Source organism: Ciconia boyciana, chromosome 7, assembly GCF_034638445.1.
Source record: "Ciconia boyciana chromosome 7, ASM3463844v1, whole genome shotgun sequence".
Taxonomy (NCBI): domain Eukaryota; kingdom Metazoa; phylum Chordata; class Aves; order Ciconiiformes; family Ciconiidae; genus Ciconia; species Ciconia boyciana.
In genome coordinates, this window is record NC_132940.1 from 19,905,612 (window position 1) to 19,920,646 (window position 15,035).

At 37.5% G+C, this 15,035-nt stretch overlaps 1 protein-coding gene across 6 annotated transcripts in view; it reads right to left on the minus strand.

Annotated features, from left to right (window-relative positions):
• BCAR3 (BCAR3 adaptor protein, NSP family member) overlaps positions 1 to 15,035 on the minus strand; it is an 80,535-nt gene that overhangs the window by 41,148 nt on the left and 24,352 nt on the right. The window lies entirely within an intron of this gene.

Genomic DNA, 15,035 nt, shown 5'->3' on the forward strand with positions numbered 1-15,035 from the left:
AAAACAAATGGTGAGTCGAAATATAATCTCATACTGAAGAGAGGCATTCACAAGAGCAATAGGCTACCAGATAGTGTTAAAATCCTCATTAAAAACTGTGTGTTATAGCTAGATGGCCTATGCTATCTAACTTTTAACAAATATATAAATCACTGATTTCTTCTAGAAGGTCAGGTAGTGGAGCCACTAGTAATTAATTTGGGAAATAAAGTTAATTGTACAGTTTTAAGCAGAGCAAAAACAATCTTGAAATTTCAACAGATGGCTGAAAGTACTTATATACCACCTAAAACATTTGAAATAAATTTAAAAGAGAGCTCTCCCAATGGCTTCTAAATTTACTTCTTTGTATGTTTTCCCATTTAAGCTACTGCTACTGATAGCATTGAGAGGGCATTGCTAACACAAGAAAACAGAAAGTAAAACATTCACTTTTCATAAAAACAAAGCAAAGAATTCATAGATTTGCAATAGTAGAATGTTTTACTTTACATTTGGAAAAAATACATATGGTTCTTGCACTCTTTTAAACATTTCTAAAAATTATCATAATTTCATCATTACAATTATTTGAAAGCCAGATAATCAAGTCATTGCTCTATTTTAAAAAGTAAAGATCTCTTTGCAGGTTTTCTATGCATACAGATGGCAAAGGGCACAGAAGCCCAAGTGAAGAGCCCTGTGACCAATTACAACTCTTTCCATAAATAGAAATTAAAATAAACATACATTTTCAAAGGTTTTTGTGTATTTGTTTTTGTTTGAGAACTAGCAGGTCAACAAAGTTTGCAGTACATGATTGGATGCTTTCTACAGAACCTGGGATGACATACATGGTGCTGCCTTAAATACAAACATCTGATAGGCACAATGAAAACCTTGCAAACTTACAGAGGGATCAGGAGCTTGTTACAGCAATCAAGTTTGCCACACGGACAACATATGTCCCATAAATTTAGAAACAGAATCCTGTTTGATGGAAGTCGTTACAATGATGTAACACTGGAAACCTAATAAGCAGCTTCAGATATGTAAAAATTGGGTTACACTGGAATCAACCAACCCAGAATAGAGTCTCTAAATTCCCTGTGTTGTTTTGAATGTAATTGTATATCGCCTGAAACGAAGTTATTATTTTATATTATTATTTTTAGTCTGGTTCCCTAACAGCTTTTAATCCAGAATACCCATACAGAAGCAAAACAGAGCCTTCCACTTCTTAGCCCTGCCCATAAATGATGGTGCTCAGCTGTTCAGGCTGTATCATGCATTACTGTTTCACATTATCCCAATATTTATCAAGGGTCAAGTTCCATTCCCAGCTTAGTTTAAAAAAAAATAACAGCAACAATGCTGCCAAATTCAATGGAAATAGAATTTGGACCATTTGAAACTTTTTCCTAGCCAATATACTAAGAAGGGGCAGCTTGGTAACTGTATGAACATAAAATACGTACAAGCATATCAGAGAAAACAGGGGTGAAGCACAGAGGAAAAAGCAAAAGGAAGTTTCTAAACAGAAAAAAGTTTTCCTTCTCAACACTTTGCAATCTGACTGGGAAAAAAAATCCCATTCTTAATCAGTTCAGCAAAGTCATTAAGCATGGCTGAACTCTTCTCACATTCAAATGATCTGCGGGAAGTTGTCCCAGTACCAAATGATTCTGAAAAACTTTGCAGTTTAGTTCTTCACTTGCCCATGGAATCTTTCAGGAAAAAGGGTCTACCAGCACTGCATATGCAACACACTCCAAAAGAACGAACCTGAGCAATAAGGCTAACAACTAGTTTACTTGCTGACTTCAGCAGTGAACATGTTTTGTTATGATCTGCATTTACAAATTCCGCTCCTCCAGACTAGCCTCGCTACGGACTCCACTGTTCCCACTGTCAGGTACAAGACAAAAGATCTTTAGGACAGACCAAGCCAAAGCAAAATGAAAGAGGTAGAAAAGCTTGAAGACAAACCAGTCTATTTACTGCTATATAAAGCAGGAAAACCAGAACAGAGAGGGGAAAAAAGTGACCTACATTTCCTTCATCAGCCACATGACAAAAGTGCTTTGAAAATTCTGGCTTTAGGAAATAGATGGTGTAACAGATCTCTTCACAAGTACTATAATATTTAATATTTAATTGCAAGGTAGGAAACCCTGCAATTCACCACAAGCACAGGTTATATATAAAGATGTTTATGTTGTAGCCCTGTTCACCTCAGATACCTTTCTCCTACCAGATCAACCCCTCTCTCCCCATCTTCCCAAGTTGTCTAAGTCTTCATCTCTGTGCAAATTTTTTGAAGTTATTTTCAAGGAATGGTAACTTTCATTGATGTGCAGTAACTAATAGTAAAGATTAACTACTGCACTTTCCTGTCATTGGATTCCACCATAATACTGCCACATTATATGCAGAAAAACAGATTAAGCAGTTTGCCCAAAAAACTAGGAACTAACCAAATAACTAGATCACAAAACTAACTCCTGAATCTTGGCTCTTAGCAATGATGATGTGCTCCTTTATGCCATATGCTCCCAGCGACGGAAATCTATAATGTCAGGAACCTAAGAAAAATATAAAGCACTTCTTTTCCTTTCCACTTTCCCTCTCAAGGAATCTTAATAAAAATGGTGAACCCACAATCTCACTTCTTGTATTAGATGATCTGCAGAAAAAAAAAAACACTTTCAGATAACTACCAGATCAGATGAAAGGTACTCGCAGGCTCTGCCATCTCTCAAATCAATTCAGCTGAAGGTTTGTTTCAATAATACTAAGTTCTCCATCTTTCATCAGATTTTACTATGTTTCAAGTAATGCTAATGTTTATCTTCATAATAAGCTTGACTTTACAGCTGTATTCATTTGCATCTGTTTACCTACAACATGTATGTATTAGAGTCTGCACATAAGTCAACCATTACTGTGTAAAACTGTGGGTTCACAGATTGGGTTTTATTACACATTTTGGCTTCCTAATAATCAGGTAAGCCCTACTTCCATTCAGATAAAAAGCACATTTAATGCAGAAAGATGTCACCTGGAATAGAGAATTTTTCAGAACACCTCAAGGTAAGGTGTTGGGTAAGGGCTGCAGTAGGACACACAGTATTGACTTCATGCTCTTTTCATACTCATTCTGTCACAGAAAAGAATTTAAGAAAGGGATGCAAACACACTCGCACATCCATTTTGAGTATTCACATTGCTGCCAGACTCTATCACCTCATTTCACGACGAAACAAAATCCCTTTCCAGCATTTTTTTGCTCACGGGGGGGAAACAGAAGGGGGGAAACAGAAGGGGGGAAAGGGAAAAGGGAAAAAAGAGAGGAAAACGGAAAAAGGAAAATGAATGGAAAAAAGAAAAAAAAAGGAAAAAAAGGGGAAAAAAAAAAGGGAAAAAAAGGAAAAAAAGCACCCAACTTGATACATGTAATTAAGCCATTCTCCTGAGTAGTGTAAGCCCTCTGTTGACCCTCCACATGCACAAGGTCTGCGTGGAAACTGTAGTAGCATAAACACTCCTCCAGTAATAATTCATCACTAAAATAAAGCAGCTAGTCATCACAATCTATCTTAACCTTCACCGTTCTGAGGCTGTCCTAGCCAGAAACACATTCTTTCTAGAGCATCCCTACTGACATCTGACAACACCTTCCTCTCTGCTGGCTGATCTTGTAGACATATAACACTTTAATCTCTCCCTACTAGTCCTTGGAAACTATCTCAATTTCTTTTCAGGCCAGCTACAAGATTCTTATTAGAATTATGGGGGTTTTTGCATTTATGGGTTTCTTACTGATATTTCCAAGAAAATACACAGAGCTTTAAAGTCAGGCATGGAGCTCCAGCAACCCTACAATAAGATGAAGATGACAAGACCACAGAAAATGTGGATCTGCTCCCTTGCTTCCTTCTTCTTCCCCCAAAACAAAATCTGTTGCAACAATGAAGAGCTTAGTATCATGCTGGTTGGAAGTGACTGTCTATGAGCAAGTACTGATACTTTTGAACTCTGTGAGAATCAATATAACTTCTCAGAAAACAGGGATTAGCATTATATGTAGACTCCTTCAAGATACAGCTAAAGCTGACTGAGATGAGAAAAGGGAATGGAATTCAGATGTTATTGGATGCTATTCTTCCACTTCCCAACACCTCTAAATGACAGCCAAATGTGTGGGAAGAATTAAAAGAAATGCCTTTTGAAGTTGTCAACATCAGCAGTCATAAGCTAATAGGAAGAAAAAATCCCTATAAGCAACATGAATCGTACCTCTGGTATGACAAACTAAATGGTACCATACTGCCAACTACAAATCCTGCATTGATTTGAAGACAATGAGCAAACAAATATGAAAATCCGGTAAAGAAAACATTGAAGTCTGAGTAACTAGTAACTTCTTTAAAAACATTTGATAAAATTGTTATGTACTTATAATCAATGCTACAACAAAAAAACCAAATCCTGGAGTTCAACCCCAACACAAATTATTTGGTTCAGTGGGTGCAGAAGAATAGCCAGAATCTCAGTAACTTGGAAATAGTCAGTCTTTTTTTTCAGACTCTGAGGTTCATCCAATAGCTCTCTATAGCACTGCTTCAATAAAGAACCTTTAAGCAGATATCCTGTAATCTTTAGCTATTGAGTTCTATGAAAACCTCCATCTTTCTACTAACAATTGTACATTACCTCTTCTCTTCACTGTTGCTGTCAAGAATCCTGCAACATACAGACCCTGACAGACTAAGCCATATTAAGCATCTGCTTTCTCCAGGCCTTTAGCATCCTCACAGACATATCAGTCACAATTATAAATTAGTTGTGATAACTTTAACAAAATTTAAGCATAGACACAACAGTATTATCAGAAATGCCCAAATCCTCACCATCATTCAACTATCATATAGACATTCTTACAGGGATGGAAACTGCTGAAAGGCCCTGAAGCAGCTTTGTGCTACTCCACATTTTTATAAATGTACTTGTGGGAAAAACATCAGGCCACTTTGCCAGTACTTGATGTATGAAAGTATGTTTGCTTATTTATTTTAAAGTGACCTTTGTTGGGGACATTTTCAAAAGTATCTCCTTTCTACTACATTGAAAGAGCAATCCCAAGAAGAACAATCTTCTCAACAGTGCCAACACCAAATCGGGGTGAAGAGACAAGAGAGACTCAAAGGGAGCCTAAGAAACTGAAAATGTACCAAGCTGCTGCATGGCTGCTTACACAGACAGAACTGCTATAAAGACACCAGATGGGATCAAAAGCCTTCTTCAATTTGTGTCTTTGAAATCTCTCCATCTATGTAGATTTAAGAAATACACTACTACTTAAGTATGAAGGTGCAAGTTTGAGCATGCTAGACATACTGTGTTTAAGTATATGTACTGCAGACCGATGTTATTTGTACTGTAAACTAGAGTAAAGACCCAGTGATTTTATCCTCCAGCAGCTTCTGCTTCACACACACACTCCTACTACATTCCTGAGGCCATTCCACCCTTCTGTCTACAGCTGCACACCACCATGGACATGACTCATTCAAACACCAGTGGAAACAAGTGCAAACTGCTATGACTAACTGCATAACAACCTGCAGTTCACAGAAGAACAGCAGGGACTCTTCAATAATTAAAGTTCAAGAAAAGATACAATTACTTTCTCTGAATTTAATGAAATCTCAACTCATTCATATTTGTTCAGAATGCCCCTGCAGAGATAATGTTACAGCCATTTACTTTTACCACTTCAATCTTCTGCATCTCCCCACTTGCTCCATTTTACCTGTCACAGCAGAAAATCTACCCCGTTTTTTTCTACCTTTTCCAAATCAATTTCTACTTCTGCACCACATACAGTACTGGTTTCTACAACCTGTTCAAAAGCTCAGACTGGGCACCCCCATTCTTTTTCCTTTATTTTTCTTAACATTTAGGAGTCCCAGAGCCAAAACTCTGTTCTTCTCTATTCCCAAGACTGTTACAATGTTGTGAAAGCAGTGGTTGGGCAGCAAGACTATCGCTTATCCGAAACAGTCTCTGTTTCTACAAACTTCCCTATATATGTGCTGTCACCTGTCGACTTACACCTTCAGCTGGCAACTCTTTACAGTCAGCACTTTAGTTGCTGTAGTTATTCAGAATCTAGCTCCAAAAATGTTTAAGTGTTCAAAAATAATTTAACCTTGCAAAATGAATATGCACATTCCCAAAAGAGTGACAAATGCTCAGCAGAATCACAGACTCCACCAATTCATCTGAAATTCATGTAAATCTAGGTACAGTTTATTCACATGGTTGTCACTTGGCTGATAAGTCTTTCAGGAATGCGTATTTGGACTGAAGCATAGGAAAGTTAATCCTTTGCTTTAGTACTGAATAAGATGATAGTGGGAGGAAGAACTGTCCTCCCTATCTATTCCCTTAGCCCAATTTAAGAAGCTCATTACATCAAATGCCTCTCTACATTGGATATTGCGAGTGAGCATTAGGAATATATCCCCCTATGTGACATTTAACTAGACTGGGGATATTCTACTCAATTTCACTGATTTCCTCCTAACTAACAAAAATGTATAATCCTGTATTACAGTTGATCACTCATCTCCCCTCCTCACCTCCCATCATCAAAATAGATTGTATTTTGACAAGTTTGCACCAGTGAGTTGCAACAAGCTCAGAACACAACTCTGAGAACATGCAACCTTAGCACATAAAAGTGGCAAAAAGTGGGCATAGAAGTACTGTTCCCTTATTGGAGCTGGTTAGCAAATGTTAGGGATACTTCATTTTAATTTCATGTGTCTGTATGTTTCTGTGCTAGGTGAACTGGTTTCTGCAGTAGTAGCTGAAATTCTTCAAATGTGGAAGTGTCAAATTATCTTATTACCAGAACAGACATGAACAATTCACTGGCTCTACACTTTTTTCCAGCTACAGAACAGAAAGACTGAAAATACCTTTAAGAAGAACAAATTGTGAAGTGTAACAAAGCAGTTCTAAGGTATTAAGGATAACAAGGGTATGGAAGAAGAGGAGTTGTGAAGAACTGACTGTAGCTTCTACAATACTTTCAGAGGCCAGCAAGTATCTCACAACCTATCATAAAAATACGTATCAGACCATAGCATAGGAGAAATCACAATGCAGGATATCTTTTGCTAACAAACGCTTCTTGCTGAAAGGAGGAAGTACAGCTACAAATGGTAGTTTCACCCAGAAGAGGACAGATTAACAGGTGCCTGGCAGCATATATAAAGTTGGTAAAACTTTTGATATAGAAATGGTCTATCATAATCTAAAAATATAAGGACTGTTGTCCTAGTACAATATTGTCATGGTCTCTTCTGATTTATTGTGTTTTTAAAAAGAAGGCCTCTAAAAGGATTGCTGCCCTGATTAAGAAAAGTGTTTACTAGAAGTAAGCACCTAAGCGCAGGTGAGAAAAAAGGTATTTTAAAATTGTAGTTGCCTTTTTGCTACGTGCTTTCTACCTGTCTTCATTCAGGGACTGAAAAGAAAATAATCGCTTTCACATTTATCTGCAGGATTGTTGGTTGTTCGCCCTAGGTACCAAGATACCGTTGTTATGCCCTGCAGTAGTCATGGAAAGTGGATCTTCATTTAAACCATAAAAGGGCAGAAAGGAAAATAAATGGTCACATGTGGACAGCAGGCAAGCTGAGGAAGCAGTACAGTACTTGGTGCAAGTGAATAGGGCTCTCCAGAATCTTTACAAAAGAGACCAGGAAACAGCAGAGCTAGGAGAGAAACTTTGGATGTGATGGAAGGAGTAATTCAAGAAACTTTCCACTACATACAGTGTCCTCTGCCCAAAGAAGAAACAGCCTGAAGAGACAGAATTTTTCAGGAAGTTTTTAAAAAAATAACATACACTCATTTTCGCTGGGCTTTGAGGAATTTGGGCCCAAGTTTACCTGGCAAGTCGTTCATTAGCAATAAGGTCCTGATCCCACAATTAATTTCAAACAATGATACAACTGTGCCCATCCCATATGGTACTTCATTTCCTCTACTCAGAAGCTGAAGGACTGGGGTTTAATTAATCTCCAATACTGGAGAGATCATCTCTCTTTTTGAGACATTTTGTCCCGTTCCCCTCATCTCCCTCCCACAAGATCCCACACGGACAGACTTTTTATAATTGTTGCCTAAATCCCCATAAAAAACAAGAAGTGAAGCTTTGGTTCTTCAGGTCTCTGTCAAGCAAGCAAAGAGAGCAGGTGTGAGCATCAAATGGGAACAAAGGGGTGAACTAGGTTGTGTAGAACTTCACAACAGAAGAATCTGGCCCCAACAATGGACAGAGGGACTGGAAAGGAAAGGCAGAGAAGCCAAAACAGAAATGACCCCCAAATGTAAAGGATAAGAGGATCTGATGTTGCATGTAAGCAGAGACCATTAGCTATTCTCTGCTTATACAACAGAGCATTCCTTCTACCAATAACATGTACCAGCTTTAGTGGGTAGCTCTGCTCCACCTCTGAGACAGCAGAGGTCAGATTTGCAGGTACATATGTGAACAGGACAGATCAAGAGAAAGAATGGGAAATTCTGAGACAAAAAGCATGAAGCTTTGGCAACATCTAAGGAATCCTTCCTTTTGAAAAACCATTTATGTGTGCATGGAAGAAGTCAATGAGATATTCAGTAGCCCTAAATTCACCATACTTGTCTTACTCCTATTAAAAAACACAACCACAAGCTCACAAACAGTCTGGTTCAGGTTCTTTGGAAAACAAAACTCAACCTAAGAGGAAGTTTCAGGCATTATACCAAAACCATAACTATTTTTATTTTAAAAATTCTGTGGTTTTATAAAAAATTCCTCCCCACCTTACCCTAAAATTTAAAGAGAACCAAAGGTATTGATCTTCTTCCTCCTAATCTTGCAAATATCTTCATACCTGAAGAACTACACTGCATTCTATAAACTCAAGAAACAGTATTATTTATTTTTGCCACACAGGAAGTATGTAAAATACTCATTTTACTTGACATATTCCAATCTTAACTTGATAAAATTTTATTTTAATTTTCAAAGTCCACCTAACCACATGTTGTAAGTGCACACACAGTATTCATAGAAAAAAGTAAAACATATTCAAACTAAAATTATCCAACAAATAACATTTTCAAAATCACTAGTTAGAACAAAATAAATGCCATCTAAATACCTGACCCACCACATTCTCAGAACCCAAAGAAAAACAGAACTTGCAGCATCTGGAGAAGCAAAACAGGCTGCAAATTCTGACAAGGAAGAAGCAAATCCCTGAAGAGCATGCTCCTCACCAAGTACTGCCTTGCCAGCTTTTTCCCTTATAAATCACCTGTCAATTCAAGGACTTCAGCAGGTCTCATCTATTGTGGTAATATCACTAAGAGGAAAGGAAAAGTTTCAGGAACCCAGAATCCAGCCATTAATGGCTTTACACCTCAAGACTAACACCTTGCTAACTTCCAAATGTACTGCCCTCCAAGGACAAGCTCCTGCAGAGGACAGTGAGCCTGCTTAACCTTATGTGGATGAAGTTACCCTTATTAATGTCAGTGGTACTACTCGAGTTTAAAATTGAACATATTTTTATTTTTTTCCTGGACAGTTATAAATGATGAGACAAGTATGCAAGCCTCACCCAGCTAAACATGCAAAGCCTTGAAGATCAGAAATGCTGAAGAGCACAGAACATCCTAAATGACCAGATAAACTAATCTACTCTAGAATAACTCTCTGCTGCAGCAATAGAAAGTCCAATGCTAGATGATAGCACTTTATCTGACAAAATCGGGGAAAAAGCTGACACAGGAAAACAAGAGAAAAAAAAGTCTGCTGACCAGTACTCAAACAAGAGTCTGAAGTCTAGCTAAATATACACTTGGATACACTGATCATACTTTCAGAACTACAGAAACTAAGTGTATTCTTTGCGTCTGTAGGTAGATACTTAGGGCTAATCTATAAAATACATTTTAGTTTACAGGTTATTTGCCACATTTTGATCTTTTGCAACAGGGTTCAGTGAGTATCAGAAGACGTTAGAGCTACTGGTTTGCCCATTTCCTCAGTGAAGGAATCAAGCTAATCACAACCTGCCCCCCCCCCATTTAATTTTCTTTTTTTCCTAATTTTGCCTAAACCATGTTAAAAAATATGTTAGATATGAACAGTTCATGTCTGAGGTTTTGGTAGAGTAAAAAGAAGCTGTTATGCCTTACCTACCTACAAAAAGGAATAGTCTGTAGCCACATCAATAAAAAGAGAAGTAGTGTTGTAGCTACAAGCGCATTCAGGACTTTCAGTGTAGCCAGGAACTTACGGGGCTTGAAAACACAGAATCAAGACAGGAGAAAAGGAGAAAAGATTGAAATTATAGCTCAGTAATTACAACTCTATGCTTCTAAACATATAGACAGTTAAAAGTAAAGCTTTGACAACAGGGCAGGGGCGGGGGGGAATCTAATTCTGACCAGCTGGTAGGTCAGAACCTCTCATGAACAGCGATACAAGAAAGCATCCAGGGCATTATACAAAATTTAGAGAAATGTACAAAGTATTTTGATTCCAAGCCAGTTTCAACAGTACAGCCCTACTGTTTATCAGTGACTCTATTTTTGAAATGTCAGTATAGACGAAGAATGGAATTTGAACAAAAAATCATCTCTGCCAGTGTGAACAGATGAAATAGTGTAAAGACAGCTAGTAAACAGGAATATATTCACAAAAATCCTGTATAACGGGAAACAGCCAGTGTAAATTAATGTCAACTTTGTTTGAAGGCTTTAATTAGCATGAAAACTTAGAGTGATAATTTCTGGCACATGGTGCACTTCAACACTTCCTAGGGGAAGGCTCAGCAGACGGAAGACAGTGATTTAATGCAAATGTGTGACCATACAGTTTCTGCTAAAATATCCAAAGCTCTACGCTTTGAAGAGTCCCATGCTACACATAAAGGGCAAGGACAAAAGTAACTAATCTTTCTTTCTAGCAAATGCTAAATTTCTCATACACATGCTTTTATCAGCCAAGTATCTTTACTAAAAAGTCTGAGTTGGACACACATGAAACACTAAGGGCTTTAACCAGGCAAGTTACTCTACAAACTGCATAAACAATTAATAACCTTATTCATAAGAAATTCTGTCTAGCTTTGATTTTACTACTGTGCTAGATTATCCATCCTGAAACTTGTATTAAATTCCTTCAAAGCATCATGAAACAAAAAAACCATGAAAACATGAAAAAAAAAAAAAAAACCAAACCAAAACCAACCAACAATGCCAACGTGATGCAAATTTGGATCCTATTTCTGGCCTCTTAACAGTTTACAATTTCACACCAGAGCTGTTATTAAACTGAATTTCACTTAATTTTGTTGCAAAGCCTGTTTGTTTCAACAGGAATACCAGCTGGGGGTTTTTTTCCCATTACTTTGCAGGCAATAGAGGAATTACCAGTATCAAGAAAGGAGTACCTTTTTTCTTTCTTTCATCATGCTTTAAACTGATTGTGAAGATCACATCTTTATTAGCCTAATTCTCCAAGAACACAATGTTGAAACTATCATATCACTTGCATTATTTCTCTCCCCACAAAACAACTAATGACCTGTTTGACAGTGGGGTATCAAAAATATATTTCTTTCTCACAATTAAAAAAAAACCAACTGGCTAGAGGCAGCAGAGGGAATTACTTCCTCCATGACAACTTCCTAAGAGGAAGACTGTGGCACAAGGTTCGAAATTTGTTAGTAAGAGAATCCACATAAGAAGAAACGCTATGAATATCCTAACCATGGAAAAAGTCTTCGTTGACGTTTATTCTATACTAAGTACTGAAGAATACATGCAGCAGCACGCATGACTATGGAATGGATTTTTGTGTGTCTTGTAAAAGCACTAATTTCAACTCAAAACCCCAACTGGAGCGAAAACCTTCAGAATTTGTCTTATGCTCCTCCTTCTTCCTCTTTCCCTGGTACGTGGATTGGCTTACCAATAATGGATAGTATATACGCAGCTGTGCTGGTTTCAGAGAATGTGCTGGTTTTGGCTGGGATAGAGTTAATTTTCTTTATAGTAGCTAGTATGGGGCTATGTTTGGGATTCGTGCTGAAAACAGTGTTGATAATACAGAGATGTTTTAGTTGTTGCTAAGTAGTGCTTATACTAAATCAAGGACTTTTCAGCTTCCCATGCTCTGCCAGGTGCACAAGAAGTTGGGAGGGGACACAGCTGGGACAGCTGAGCCCAACTGACCACAGGGATATTCCACACCATGTGATATCATGCTCAGTATATAAAGCTGGGGAAGAAGGAAGGAAGGGGGGGATGTTCAGAGTGATGGCATTTGTCTTCCCAAGTAACCATTAGGTGTGACGGAGCCCTGCTTTCCTGGAGATGGCTGAACACCTGCCTGCCAATGGGAAGTAGGGAATGAATTCCTTGTTTTGCTTTGCTTGCATGCACGGCTTTTGCTTTCCCTATTAAACTGTTTTTATCTCAACCCCTGAGTTTTCTCACTTTTACCTTTCCGATTCTCTCCCCCATCCCAGCTGGGCGAGTTGCCAGCTGGGGTTAAACCACGACAGCAGCCCTACTGAAATTCAAACAAAACATAAGCCTTGTATGAGAAACATCTTCTGGAATCAGACTCTCTTAGTTTTTATGAAACTGTCTGTTAGATTTTTTTATTAGGAAGTTTAGGAACACAGAATAGTATAGCTGTCAGCTGCCAGACAATCCAAGAAGCAATCACTTGTTCTGCTATCTTTTGCAATCACACTGCCTCGTGAAACAGACAGCACAGTATCAATATTGGAATCTACTTTTGCTTTGGAATATTTGCAAAAGATTCTTTGCAAAAATCTTTGCTCCATTCCATCCTCTCAACAACCCTCAGAAATTCCTTGCATCTCTACAACAAGGAAACATTTAAGTATGTTCATATCAGAGCTAGTACCAGACCCACAGAGACAACTACTACCTTAACCCAAGACTATGTGGGTACTGTTAAAATCCAACTGAAATGGCGTAGAATGTCAAAATTGGTCTTAGACAGCTGCCTTCATCACTACATTCAAACTTGCTGTGATAGTGCCAGTTCTGCATTGCTTTTAGGTGTTGTTTATCTGAGGGATATTTGGCTGCATTAATCAAAAAGCATGAAAATGCCACATGTCTGTTAAACTGGAATGTCAGTCAGGGAGAACCATAATCATCCAAGTACACAGGTAGTTCCAAGTGACAACACTTCTTCTGCTAATCCAATGTAAGTTCAAGTTTGTGCTTATAACAACTCATCATCTCTCTGATTTTTCCCCAAATGTAGGTACACGACAAATCTTCCTAATAAGGACTGCAGACTTGTGATGTGCTTGGTCACAGAAAAATTGAAGTGAGTTTGACATTTCCAATATTTATTTATTTGAAATGAAATATGCCTTGTAAGATCTATAGAGAGTCTAAAATTATGCAAATAATTGAGCTAGCATTGCCTGTGAAAACTAGGGAAGTATTGGGGGCAGGGTGGAAGAATCACCCTTCCAAAACCACTAGAATAGAGTAACAAGAATTATTGTCCTTCCCTGGAAGAGATACTAGTCAAGATAGCTGCAAAAGACCATGAGTATCAGCATAGTGAAAGGAAGCATTTGATACAGCAAATACAGCCAAGTACTCTTTGCCTCCATAAGAAGAGCAAGAAAGATGTCAGGGCTGACCCCCTTCTTCATCCACACAAGTGTGAAACTTTAATAGTTAAAAAGAGCTTGGAAATTCTGGGTTTCCTGATGACAGCCACAAGACACAGGCCAAAAATAGGCTACAGGTTCTAGCAACAGATATGCATTTGAACAATTTTTCTTTTAAATAAACGTAACATAATATAAGGTGAAGCTAATTAAACAAAGATAACCCATGGACCAGGTGTAAGAGGGAAATTCCACTTGTGCTTTATTTCAGTTTAATTGCCAACATCAGATAATAAAGAATATTACACACAAGCAGCTTTACAGGCTAAAATAAGAACTCTCTCTTGAAAGTGAGAATTCTTATTCTAGCCAATAAAACTAACTTTCAAGAGCTCAGCTGCTTCTAACTCTGGCCATTTAATTATTTCCAAGAAACTCTAAAAATCAGATATAGGCTTTCTCAAGAAAGAAAACATTTCTTCCCCTTGAACTAACTAGCACAGGTGTACATTCCAAACAGACAAACCAAACAGAAGAGAACACAACCTTATTGTATTGAAAGTTGACAAAATAATTTCTCCAAGTTTTCAGAAGTGACTACCAGGTTTGAAGAGACTTTATCTCTTGTGTGTTCTGTCATTTCGTGTTTTTTTCCCCTGAAACTGCAGGAATTAGTTACTGCAACATTAGAAGAGTGCTTTTGTATGTCAGAATTTTATTTTTCCATGTTAATCCAGAAGATACTAGAAATCCCATAAAGAGATACTATTTCTGGTCATATAGATGTAAAAATCCTGACAGAATATAATCCTTCAAATAAATTACTATACATAAACTGCATCTTGGCTGCAAAGTAACGCAATTAGGTAGCTGTAATATAAGACATGAGAAAATATTCTGGAAATCAGAAGAGTTCCACTAGGGAATGACATTATCTTTTTCCTATTCTTCTCACTTTGGTTTATTTTTTGTCCCACAAAATTATGTAATGTGTATTTATATATTAAAGATTATATTACTCACTTTGAATTATTGAAAAAGTTATCATAGTTATGTTTTTTAAATTAGAATTAATCAAACTTAAATTATGACATGCCTGAGTCACAGTTCAGTATAATCGGATCCATGTGCACATGAACACTGTAACCCTAATGACTATTAGTTCTGGTATACTGACATCAAATACAGCACTTGGGTTGAACAATGCATCATGAAAAAGCTTGATTAAAATGTGTGTTCACACTTTTAATTTTTTTAAACAGCATTATAGCAATGACTGATTTACTCCTGAATGAGAATATCCATGTAACG